Source organism: Dipodomys spectabilis, unplaced genomic scaffold (assembly GCF_019054845.1).
Source record: "Dipodomys spectabilis isolate Male_0828 unplaced genomic scaffold, ASM1905484v1 ptg000054l, whole genome shotgun sequence".
In the NCBI taxonomy this organism is placed as follows: domain Eukaryota; kingdom Metazoa; phylum Chordata; class Mammalia; order Rodentia; family Heteromyidae; genus Dipodomys; species Dipodomys spectabilis.
The window spans coordinates 12,633,319-12,645,543 of NW_024870731.1; positions in this window are offsets into that span (position 1 = coordinate 12,633,319).

The following is a 12,225-nucleotide window of genomic DNA, read 5'->3' on the forward strand; positions in this document are numbered from 1 at the left end:
TCAGGAGGCTGAGATCTGAGCATCATGGTTCAAAACCAGCCCAGGCAGAAAAGCCCACAAGACCCTTATCTCCAATAAACCACTAGAAAACCAGAAGTGGCGCTTTGGCTCAAGTGATAGAGCTCTTGCCTTGGGCTGAAGAGCTGAGGGAGAGCATTCAGGCCCAGAGTTCAAGCCCATGAACGACCAGAAAAAAAAAAAGGATTAGGTAATTTAAAGAATGACATACCAAGTATCAGTGAAGACGAAGAGCAATGTGAATGACTTGTGAAAATGGGAATGGAAACAGCCACTTTGAAAATGGTACCACTTTAGAAATTCCTTACAGAGTTAAACATACACTTTATCTGTAACCCAGAAATCAACGTTCCTAAGATTTTACCCAAGAGAAATGAAGGCATATGATCTACAGAAAGATATGGGTAAGAATCCTTACTGCAACTTTACTTATGATTGCCTCAAAATGAAATAATTAAATTGTTGATCAACTGGTGCATATATAACCAAGTTGTATATCCATTCAATAATGCACCCAGCACTAACAAGCAATGGACCACTGATATCTACAGGGAATAATCAAACCTTTACACAAAATGACAAACAAGCTGACAAATGGCTACAATATTGTAAGGCATTCTCAAAAAAGACAGAGATTCAGAAACTCTGTCAGTAGTGGCAAAGAACTGGAGTAGGGGAAAAAGAGAAGAGTAGATATTTTGGGGTGTTAGGGAACTAACTCCTTACTAGAGAACAGAAATGTCTGAGCATCATGACATCGCCACCTTTTAAATCTAATAAAGCTGTTTGTCCTGACTTCCACTTTTTTTGGACACTGCTATCACTATATACCATCTTTCATATTTAGAAATAGTACTTTCTCTCCTTTTAGTTATGTATGTTTTATAACAGTCTAATTTAATAGATACTGTAAGTAGCAAAAGGATAAATTCTTAAATATTTAACTAATAGAAATGCTGTTCATGTATACTTATGATTATTGATAGGTTGAATTTTAAGCTATATTCTGCCTTATGTCCTGTTTAGTTTTATGTTTCACTTTACTTCCTTGCTACATTTCTAATTGATTGATCATATTTTTTTATTCTTTTTTTCCCTACAGTAGTTTGAGGTTTTTGTTAGTTTTTCTTTTGGTGGTACTGGAGTTGGAACTCAGGACATTTTACTAACTTGGCAAGTAAAGTACCATTTGAGTCAAACCTCCTGGCCCTTTTAGTCCTGATTACCTTTGAGATAGGGTCAAACTTTTCCCCCCACAATTTTGCAATCTTCTTCTTAATGTGGCTGGAATGAATGGCAGGAGTATACCACTATATGCAGCTTTTTCCATTGAAATGGGATCTTGTGAGTGTTTTGCCCACCATCTTCTCAATTTTCACCTCTCAACTGGCCACATATGAGCCACCATATTGGGATAGTAGTTTAAAAGTTTAATAATATAGTTTCAGTCTTTGGAAACAACCAAAATTCTAACATGAAAAATGAAATTGTCAAATTCCAAAGTTAACTGTGCCAATGGCTTATGCCTATTTTACTATCTACTCAAGAGACTGAGATCCAGAAGATCAAGGTTCAAAACCAGCTTAGGCAGAAAAATCCATGCAATTCAGTCTCCAAAATGACCAGAAAAAAGTAAGGCTGGAGATGTGACTCAAGTTGTAGAGTACCAACCACTAATAAGCAAGCCAAGCAAGCATGACACTTTTTGAGTTTAAACTCTGTTACAAGTAGAAAATAATAAAATAAATAAATATAATAAATCTCAAAGTTATTAATATACCTAAACTGTAGAATCATGTATGAACCTTAGAACATTGTAATTATTATAAATATAATTATTAATATATAGGCTAGACACAGTTTTGTGTTCTTTTATACCATAAATGTTTCTTTAGATTTCACACATTGCTGTGACTTTATTTTGCATTCATTCCATCTTATTTCTGAATTTCTTTTTGAGCTGATTTTGTTTTCAAAATATAACCCATGGGATTTTCTTTTATAAGAGTCCGAAAATGCTTTTAGTTTACACTGATCTTTGAAAGACATTTTTGCTGATAAACATTTTTAGGTTGATCATTATACTCTCTCAGTAAATTAGAAATGAAATTCTGTTGGCTTCTAGCTTCAATTAGTTCTTAGGAACGTTGGGAGTGTGATGCCTTTGCCTGTCTGGTTGCTTCTTGTCCATCCCGTTGTAGATGTTCTTCAACTATGCCAGAACATGTTTAAGAATGTGTGTCTTTTATCTCCCTGGGGTTGTTGGGGTTTATTAATATGCAGATTGCTGAATATCATTCATTTTAGAAAACTTTCCATTATGATCTCTTTAGATATTGCCTCTGTACTATGTTATTTTCTTATTCTAGAACTCTAACTAAATTCATATCAGAATTTCTTACTCTATTTCCTTATGCTAATCCCCAACCTCCTCCCTGTATTTTATCTTTCTGGATTGTAGTCTGGATAACATATTTTTCCTTGATTTCTTATTTTTTTCCTGCCTCCAACTCTGATATCTCTGTTGGTTCTGCTTTTAAATGTATCCATTAAGAATATAACTTCAATTTTATTAAATTATTGAAGTTCAATTTGGCTCTTTACAAATCTGCTTGCTGTTGTATTTTGAAGCATTTTTTATTATGGAATCCTGTAAGATGTATTCGCTGCATATTTTGTGACTAATAATACACATTTTTCTTGCCATTCTCATGTCATGGTTTCTAGTTTCTCAAAAGTTTAGTAAGATTTGACTGAAAACTGCTCACTTTCCTTGCAAATCTTGGGAAATTCTTTGAGACCTGGGATGAAAATCCTCTCTTTAGAAAAAAAAATATGTATATACATACATATATATATATATATATGTATATATATATATATATATATATATATATATATATATTTAATCAGGTCCTTGAAGCCATTACCAGTCCAAGATCACTTTAAACTAAATCTTCACTTGAAGATTTTTTTTAGATCACCCAGGGAGTAGGAATTCAGGCTATAAACTCTTGACTGCCAACTTGTGATTATGAATTCTCAGGAAATATATATTTCCCCTCTCCACTTAGCACCAAGATTTAAGAGAAGCAATTTCCACATGCTTTGATGCAGATGGAGTTTTGTTACATTAAGCTTGCAAACCTTTGTGGACCCCATGTGAGAATGTCTTCATAGATTCTTCACTCTAGGAAGCTCTGAACTTCGTTTTCTGTCCATGAGATCACCATAGGTCACTAATATCCAATAGTTATGTGGCCCTTGCTTGGTAAGTAATTTCAACACAAAAGCTGTTTTTGGTATTTTTCTTACCTCAGTCGATGCTCTCTTCTGTCACATGTAGTACTGGGATTTTCATATTCTCTTACCAGATTATGGATACTTTCAACACTTCATCCATCATATTTTAATTGTCTTCAACAGGAAGACAAGAAAAGGACTGGAGCTACAGTCCCTTTATCTAGTCTTCAATGTATCAGGAAATGGAAGCACCAGATCCTTTCTTTTCAAAATCTGCCTCAGAGATTGCAAGTAAATTTGATGGTAAGTGTTGACTCTAGTCACTTGGAGGCAGTTAACTGTAGTCTTTGGTTGAGAAGGGGCTTAGGCCATGTCTAGACTCAGATAAGATAATGAGTTTGGGACTAGGATGATTTTGGACTGGACTAACGTGGTCATGATTCAGTCATGACCTGACTCCTGATTTTCTTGACCATTTCACATAACCATCATGGACTTTCCCAATGTCATTCTTAATTCTGATTTCTAGAACACAGAGGATAGCAGAAAATTCATCATGATATAACCTCTGTTTACACTGTATTTGATGTTGGTATAATTTGTGGAGGGGAAGGGAAAAAAACTAATTGTTTAAATAGGGATACAGATGGACCCATTGCAAAAATTAGATACATGTTTTATAGATCTTGAAAGTGGCTTGTGGTCGGATAGACTTAGAAAAATTAGAGGCTACTGGGAACCAGAGCATTCATCATCAGATCAAAGATAAATTCACAATACTTTTCAGATGGTGCCATGAATGAGTAGTGGAATTTGGTTCTGTTTGTCTCATAGTTTATTCTTTTACTTTCTGAAGATTTTCTAGGGGAAATAAGGATCTTGCAGATATCCATAGTTTTTTGAAACTATCACCTAAATGTATTTTTATGGTTGTATTTTTTTAAGAGATGGTAAGGCTGAGAAAAGCCTTTTGAAAGATAGTGGTAGTGGTAGACAGAAGAAGAAATGTTAAAGTTACATGTTGTCAATATGATTACTCCTTACAGTAGACATCAGCAATTATTCAGCCAGGATATGCCCACCTATGCTAAAATGTAATCACATTTTAAAATAAGAGTTAGATATGTGCAAATTTCAAAACAAGCACAGTTCCTGCCCTGATGAGATTTTGTAAACTGAAATCCCTTTGTACAACTACTTAAATATTAAAAAAATAAAGTGAACTACAAAGCTTGTAACCTAAGCTAGTGGTCCTTTATCTTTTCCCTACCAATGCAACTGTTGTCAAAGGCAGCCATTTAAAATGCTTAGATGTTACTTTGCATTTATTTCCATATTTGTAATAACATGTTTATGTAAATACTTGCTGATTTTTCAATTTTAGACATTATATTTATGTTTTATGTTATGAGAGGTGAAGACACATAGTCTTTCTCTTTCCTTTATTGAGATATCAACTTGTGTTTATTGTTAACATTGTACTGTCTACCCAAATATTTTCACTATAAGACCAATAAAAGGTGTGGATAGTAATTTAATTTTCTCAATTGTGTGGTTTGTTTTCGCTCACTGTATAATTGTGTCATATGTTCACATCCTTACTTTGTTTCCCACCTATCACTAACTCTTTTTCAGCTTACCAATGAAAAGGTACAACTGTTCTTTTATAAAAAATATATTATCTGTAAGTAGTTGCACAGAGGGGATTTAATTTGACACGTCGGTTTATGAACACATGTATCTTGATCAGTGTCACACCCTTCATAATTCTCCTCCTTCGCTCACAACACCACTGATCCCTTCGGTTTTCCTTCAGTTTTCACATATATTCTTTGAATATTAGGACTACATTTCCCTACCTTTCCTCTATTGCTCTTAATAATTTTTTGATTGTTCAAATAAATCAAGTATTTTATTTACTTTAAATGTTTGTAGAAAAGTTGCCTTGTAAACAATTAAAACCAAGCCTCCTTGGCTATCTCCATGACAGATTCTTTGTCTTTCTGGCCACAGATGGTTTAAAAAACCTAGTCTGTCTTAAACAAGGTGTTCCTACCCTGAAGAATCAAAGTCTGTATGGTTGAAGGGCTGTGGTCCAGACCAACATAGTCATTTCTGCAGGAGTAGCAAGGTGCTTTATGACTTGTCTGATCTGTGCCTGATTTTTCTACTTGGCTGGGAAGGGTGATAGTGCCTGTCCCAGGGTCATGAGGAGGGGCACTGGAGTGGGGAGGGGCAACACTTGGAGCAAAGTCTCCATAGTGAGGGCATAGGAGTTGGAACCACGTCCCTGTGGGATGATTGCAGGAAAAATTCCAATGCCAAATCACTCCTGGAGGCAGAGGGAGGGACCACTACTGCCCATCCTAAGAGGCTGCATCCTTGGGCCTTGTGTCTGTGATTAAGTGGCCTGGTTTCCTAGCCTAGGACAGGATACATAGATGGCCCAGCCTTCCAGCTGGGTTTGTGCAAATGGTCCTGTCAGGCATCTTTCTGGATTCTCCAGTGTCAGATTTTATTTTCATTTTTGACTTAATTATTATTTATTTTGTGCTGGTCCTGGGGCTTGAACTCAGGGCCTGAGCTCTGAGGCTCAAGGTTATAGACTCTACCACTCTGAGCCACATCTCTGCTGCTGGTGTTTGAGTGATTAATTGGAGCGGCTGGTTTCAAACCTCCATCTTCAGATCTCAGCCTCCTGCCTAGCTAAGATTACTGATTGAGCCATCAGTGCCTGGTTGTTAATTTTTATTTTATTTTTTTTTTCATTTTTAACATTTTTCTTCTTTTGAACACACACACACACACACACACACACACACACACACAACTTGCCATCATCTTTCTCAACCCAAATTTGTTTCATTTAGAATCACCACATTGTCATCCTGGGATTTCCCATCCTCTTCATCTAATGAAAATTTTGTCTGACTTGAATAGGATGCTCAGTTTTAGAATACTCTTCTCTAGCTCTCTGCTAATTTTGATGAAGTGCATTCTCAAGTAGACAGCAAACGTTTTCAACATCTTCTATTGCTGATGATATCTTCATTCTACTCTTATACATAATAGACAATTGGATACCTTCAAATGTATGCAAAAATTTATTCTCCAGAATTAATGAAATATTTCCCCACGGTCTTTCTGCTTCTGGTTTTGTTCATGAGAAATCTGCTGTGATTTTGATACTCAGTCCTTCATATGTGATGTGTCATTTTTCTGTGGAAATCATTAATGAGTCACTAACTTTGATCCACTTTCCACTCTTCATTATTGAGTGGTGGTAGGGGCTCTTACTTGAAGTCCAGTAAGAAAGACGAATGAGTGGTCTAAGATACTTTGTGTGTAAACTCCCTCTTCTCATTCTTCACCTTTGCTCTATAGGTTTCCAAATCTGGAAATCTTGTCTTACTTTTTCCAAAGATGAAATTCCTGGAGTAAGGTACAGTTTCCTTTCAGCCTCAGGCTCAATTCTTGCACTTATACCTTTAAACTTGAGGTTTTCTTCGTATAAAAAAAAGATTTCTGATCAGCCAAGCACTGGTGGCTCAAGCCTGTAATCCTAGGTACTCAGGAAGCTGAGATCTGAGGATCTCGGTTTGAAGACAACCTGGGCAGGAAAGCTTGTGAGACTCTTATTTCCAATAAACTACTCAGAAGAAGTTGCAAGTGGAGCTGGGGCTCAAGTGGCAGAGCATTAGCCTTGAGCAAAAGAAGCTCTGGGATAGTGCCCAAACCCAGAGTTCAAGCCCCAGGACCAGAAAAAACAAAAAGATTTCTGATCATGAATTCCATCTCTTTACTTGATTTTAACTCATTCATATTTTTAAAAGTTTTTTGTAAGTCACATTTAGGAGTTTCTATCATTTTACTCATTTTTCCATCCTATTTTAGATAATTGGATTTGTTGGCATACAATGATTGGCTACAGTATACCTCTGCTATTCTTATTATTTCTGTAAAGTAAATAACAATAGCCCCTTTGATACTTGCTTTTAGTGATTTTAGCCTGCTGTCAGTTTTGTGGATTTTTTAAAGACTGAAATGCCATTTATTTATTGTTGTCTGTTTTTAATTCGTATTTTTTATTATCTTTAAGTAATTATACAAAGGAGTTGCCATTGAACAGAACAGTTTGAGAATATAATGTGTCTCTATCTTTTGGGAGACTCAGTTTTTTTATTTTCCTGATTTTCTACTCTTATTAATTTCTAGTCTAATCTTCATTATTTCCTTTCTTCTCCTTACATCAGATTTCCTTTGCTTTTTTCTCTCTAGTGTTTTATTAGGTTAGAATTGAATTTTTCTTTCATTTTTTGTACGTTTTTTATTGTAAAAATGCTGTACAGAGGGGTTACAGTTCACGAGCAATGAGTAATGAGTACATTTTCTATAGAGCATTGTTGCCTCCTCCTTTGTTTTCCCCTTACCATTCCTTCACTCCCACCTCCACAACTCCCCACTCCTCCCCCCACCACACTGAGGTTGTAAAGTTCGTTTTCAACATAACATTTTGTATGTCTCATTGTTATAATGGGTCAACATTTATCCTTATTTAAGCATTTTGTTCCTTCCCCTTCCCAAATTAGAGAAGTGTATATACAAGATACAGGGCACTGACATCAGTGAAAACAGGGGTTATACCGTGGGGGAGGAACATACAAAGCATCAAAAAATCACATGGTACATTATAAATATGTTAAAAACAATAGCAAGAAAGAAAAAAGATATTTGTGTCCCTATCTTAGGGTTCTTTTGCTTGACATCATCTTATATGGTCATATGTACATCGTTTTTGACCTTTTCTGCTTGATGTTGGAGGGGAATGTGGCCAGAAGGGAACCCTACTGCATTGTTGATGGGAGTGTAAACTTGTTCAACCACTTTGGCAAGTAGTATGGAAGTTCCTCAAAAGACTCCACATAGAGCTCCCCTATGACCAAGCAATCCCACTTTGGGGCATTTACCTGAATGATTACAAACAAGACCACACTAAAGCTACCAGCACAACTATGTTTATTGCAGCATTATTTACCATAGCTAAGATATGGAACCAACCCAGATGCCCTCAGTAGATGAATGGATCAAGAAAATGTGATATATATACACGATGGAATTCTATGCCTCCATCAGAAAGAATGACATTCCCCCATTTCTTAGGAAATAGAAAGACTTGGAAAAAATTCTATTAAGTGAAGTAAGGCAGGCCCAAAGAAACATAGGTCCCATGGCTTCCCTTATTTGCAATAACTAATACATGTGTAGGAATTTTTCCTTTTTAAAAATATAGTATTTACACCTTTCAATTTTCTTAACTGCATTTTTTTCTTTCTATACATCATGTCTCAATTTCACTTTCTCTAATTTTTTTTTTGTTTTTCCTTATTATTTCTGCCCTAACACAGGTTTTTTTTTGAGTGTGTTCAATTTCCACACACCTGGGAATTACTCTAATTTCTTTAGTTATTGATAACTATTTCATTACATTGAGTTTGGAAGATATACTTTGTGTCATTTCAATATTTGAATCTGTAAAGACTTGATTTATAGAGTAGAATATAATGTATCCCGGAAAATGTTTAAAGTCAATATTAAAGTTACCATATATTGCGGTGTCTATTCAATTTTGTTCCACTGCTTAACAAATCAGTCCACAGCTAGACTAATTCCATGTCAATTTTGGTAGCTTGAGAAATAGCTCTTCTCTGTTACTCTTTTTTTTAGTCATGAATGTTCTTTGGCTATGTTTTTCAATGCAAAGTCTAATAAAACATCATCCAATTATGATGATAAACTTTATTAACATTCAAAAGAAATTTTAGTATATTTGGTTAAAATTTGTAGTCACTTTACTTGTACAATTGGGTTTCTGTTCACCCTGTCAACTTACGGGTGCCATGCATCTTGATCAATGTCACGCCTTCCATCATTCTTACCCTATTTATCAGTTTTAGAAGAATTGATATTTTCATGATGTTAGTTCTTTCTGTTACTGATCTTCACTGCAGTGAAACTGGCTGCAGCACTGTATGATCTTATTTATTTTAGATTTTTAAAGTCTTAGTCCATCTTGGCAGATGCTCTATTGTGCTTGAGAAGAATGTAAATTCTGCTATTATTGGGTAAAGCGTTTGATGGATATCAAATAGGATTTTGTTTTACAGATTAACCAGGGCTTCTGTTTTAGAGCTTGTTTCTAGTTCTGTCTATTATAGAAAGGGGGATATAAAAATCTTCAACTATTATTGTTTTACTCTCTATTTCTTCTTTTAATTCTGTCAGTGTTGGTTTCATACATTTGTGTGTGTGTATATATATATATATATGTTATATCTTCCAGATGAATTGACTCTTTATTGTTAGCATGTCTCTTATTAATAATAACTTTTTTATTTTAAAATCTGTTCCATCTGATCAGTATTATAAACACTCCAGCTTTTTGTGGTTGCTGCTTTCAGCTGATATTCAGAAGGGAGATTCGTCAACAAATCTTCTGTTCCAGGGCAAGCCTTATCAAATCTGATGCTAATGCTATATCTACTTCAGAAAAAATAGAACTTTTCTTATTTTCTGATTTTTTGAAAAATGTACCAGTTACACATGGATTTTGAAATAATCACAGAATTTAGGTTATGGGCTTGCATATTAGATAATCTCAGAGAAATATGATCAGTGTTGTGCTCTTATGGCTAGCATAAGAAAGCTTCTTAAGTTTTGGAAATGTATATTGCATTGTATAGGGACAGGATGGCATAGTACTGGCTTTTCTTAAATATTTCAGCAAGGGAAAACATCTCAAGTGTTCACAAATGTTAAATAATTTGGGCAATAGTTGTCTAAGGTTATGTCATCTTATAATTTTGGTTTGATTTTTATACTTTGTATTTTAATTTTTTTTTCTGGTCTTGGGGCTTAAATTCAGGGCCTGGGCATTGTTCCTGAGCTTCTTTGTGCTCAAGTCTAGTGCTCTACCACTTAAGCCACAGTGCCATTTCCACCCTTTTCTGAGTAGTTTATTGGAGATGAGAGTTTCATGGATTTTCCTGCCCGGGCTGACTTCAAACCACGTTCCTCAGATTCACAGATCTCAGCTTCCTGAGTAGCTGAGCTTACAGGTGTGAGCTAGCAGCACCTGGCTTTATTTTAACTTTTTAATAATACTAAATAGAGAAACATGGGTTCCGCTTTGTCTAAGTGTTCAAGACTTAAGGCTAGGGATTTCAATATTATTTTATTGTAAGGATGCTGTACAGAGGGGTTACAGTTGCATGAGTAAGGTAATGAGTACATTTCTTGTCAAGCATTGCTACCCCCTCCTTTGTTGTTCTCCCACTCTTTCCTCTCCTACCTCCCTGACTCTTTCTCCCCCCTGTCCCCCAAAATTGTAAAGTTCATTTCCAATATACTGTCTTGTGGGTATCATTGTTGCAATGGGTCATCCTGTGTCCTTGTTTCAGCATTTTGTTATTCCCCTTCCCCTCCCCAAATTAGACAAATGTATATACTAGATGCAGGGCACCAAAATCAAATACAGTGACAACAGGGGATATACCATAGGGGGAAGAACATACAAAAGAAACAAAAAAATACATAGTACATTAAAAACAACAACAACAAAGAAAGACCTCATGTCCATATCTTGGGGTTCATTTTGTTTAGCATCATCTTATATGGTCATATGTACATAGCTTTTGAGCTTTTCTGATCATCTGATAAATGTATCCAAGTTATATACTAATTATTGCAAATGAGGAAAACCATGGGAACCTATATTTCTTTTGTCTGGCTTACTTCACTTAATATGATTTTTTTTCCAGGTCTTTCCATTTCCTAACAAATGGGGCAGTGTCAATCTTTCCAATGGAAGCATAGAATTCCATTGTATATATCTGCCATATTTTCTTGATCCATTCATCTATTGAGGGGCATCTGGGTTGGTTCCATATCTTAGCTATGGTGAATAATGCTGCAATAAACATAGTTGTGCTGGTAGCTTTTGTATGGCCTTGTTGTGATCATTTGGGAAAATACCCCAAAATGAGATTGCTGTGTCATAGGGGATCTCTATGTGGAATACTTAGTGGTTGAACAAGTTTACACTCCAACAGTGCAGTAAGGTTTTCTTTTGGCCACATCCAGCATCTGTTGTTATTAGATTTCAGAATGGAAGAAAGACAGCCCTTCAGTAAATGGTGCTGGCAAAATTGGTTAAACACTTGTAGAAAACTAAAATTAGATCCTTATATATCACCCTGCACCAGAATCAACTCTAAATGGATCAAAGACCTCGAAGTAAAAACAGACACTTGAACACATTATAGGGAGGAATAACACAGGCTGAAATTTTCTAAATAAAGACCCAGAAACACAACAAATCAAAAAAAGGTTGGGGCAAACAGGACTGCATTAAACAACAGTGAGATTCCACCTCACCCCAGTGGCTATTATCAGGAATTTCAATTTTTAAAACCACTGAAACTATTTAAAATATTCTCTAAGCCCTATGAATAGAGAAAAAGGGAACAAGTATACTCTAGTAAGAGATGCTAATAGAGCAAGCCTATGGAGGTGTGGGAATCCAGGAGAGTGAGAAGGAAACACAGCTTTGAGTGTTTTTCAGAAGAGATACAGGGATGAGGGAAGGTGATTTAGGCCACAATCCCATATGCACCAATATGGTTCCTGCCTGCAGCAGATGTCAGACTGAAAACAGGAGGAAATTGGGTGAAAATCTGTATTTGTAAAAGTTGACCAGGCAAATCCCAGACAGCCAAATGTACACCTACAGACGGGATACTAGAGTTGTTCCTTCTGGAAAAATTTGATGGCTTCAGATATTGAGGCCATTGGATGGCCCCTCACTATTCTGTTTTTTCCCAGAAATGAAAATATTTCTTCAACAGAAGTTTGACTCTGATTTTCTTGAAATTATAATGAAAAGTGTTATAAAAAAATCTGTGAGTG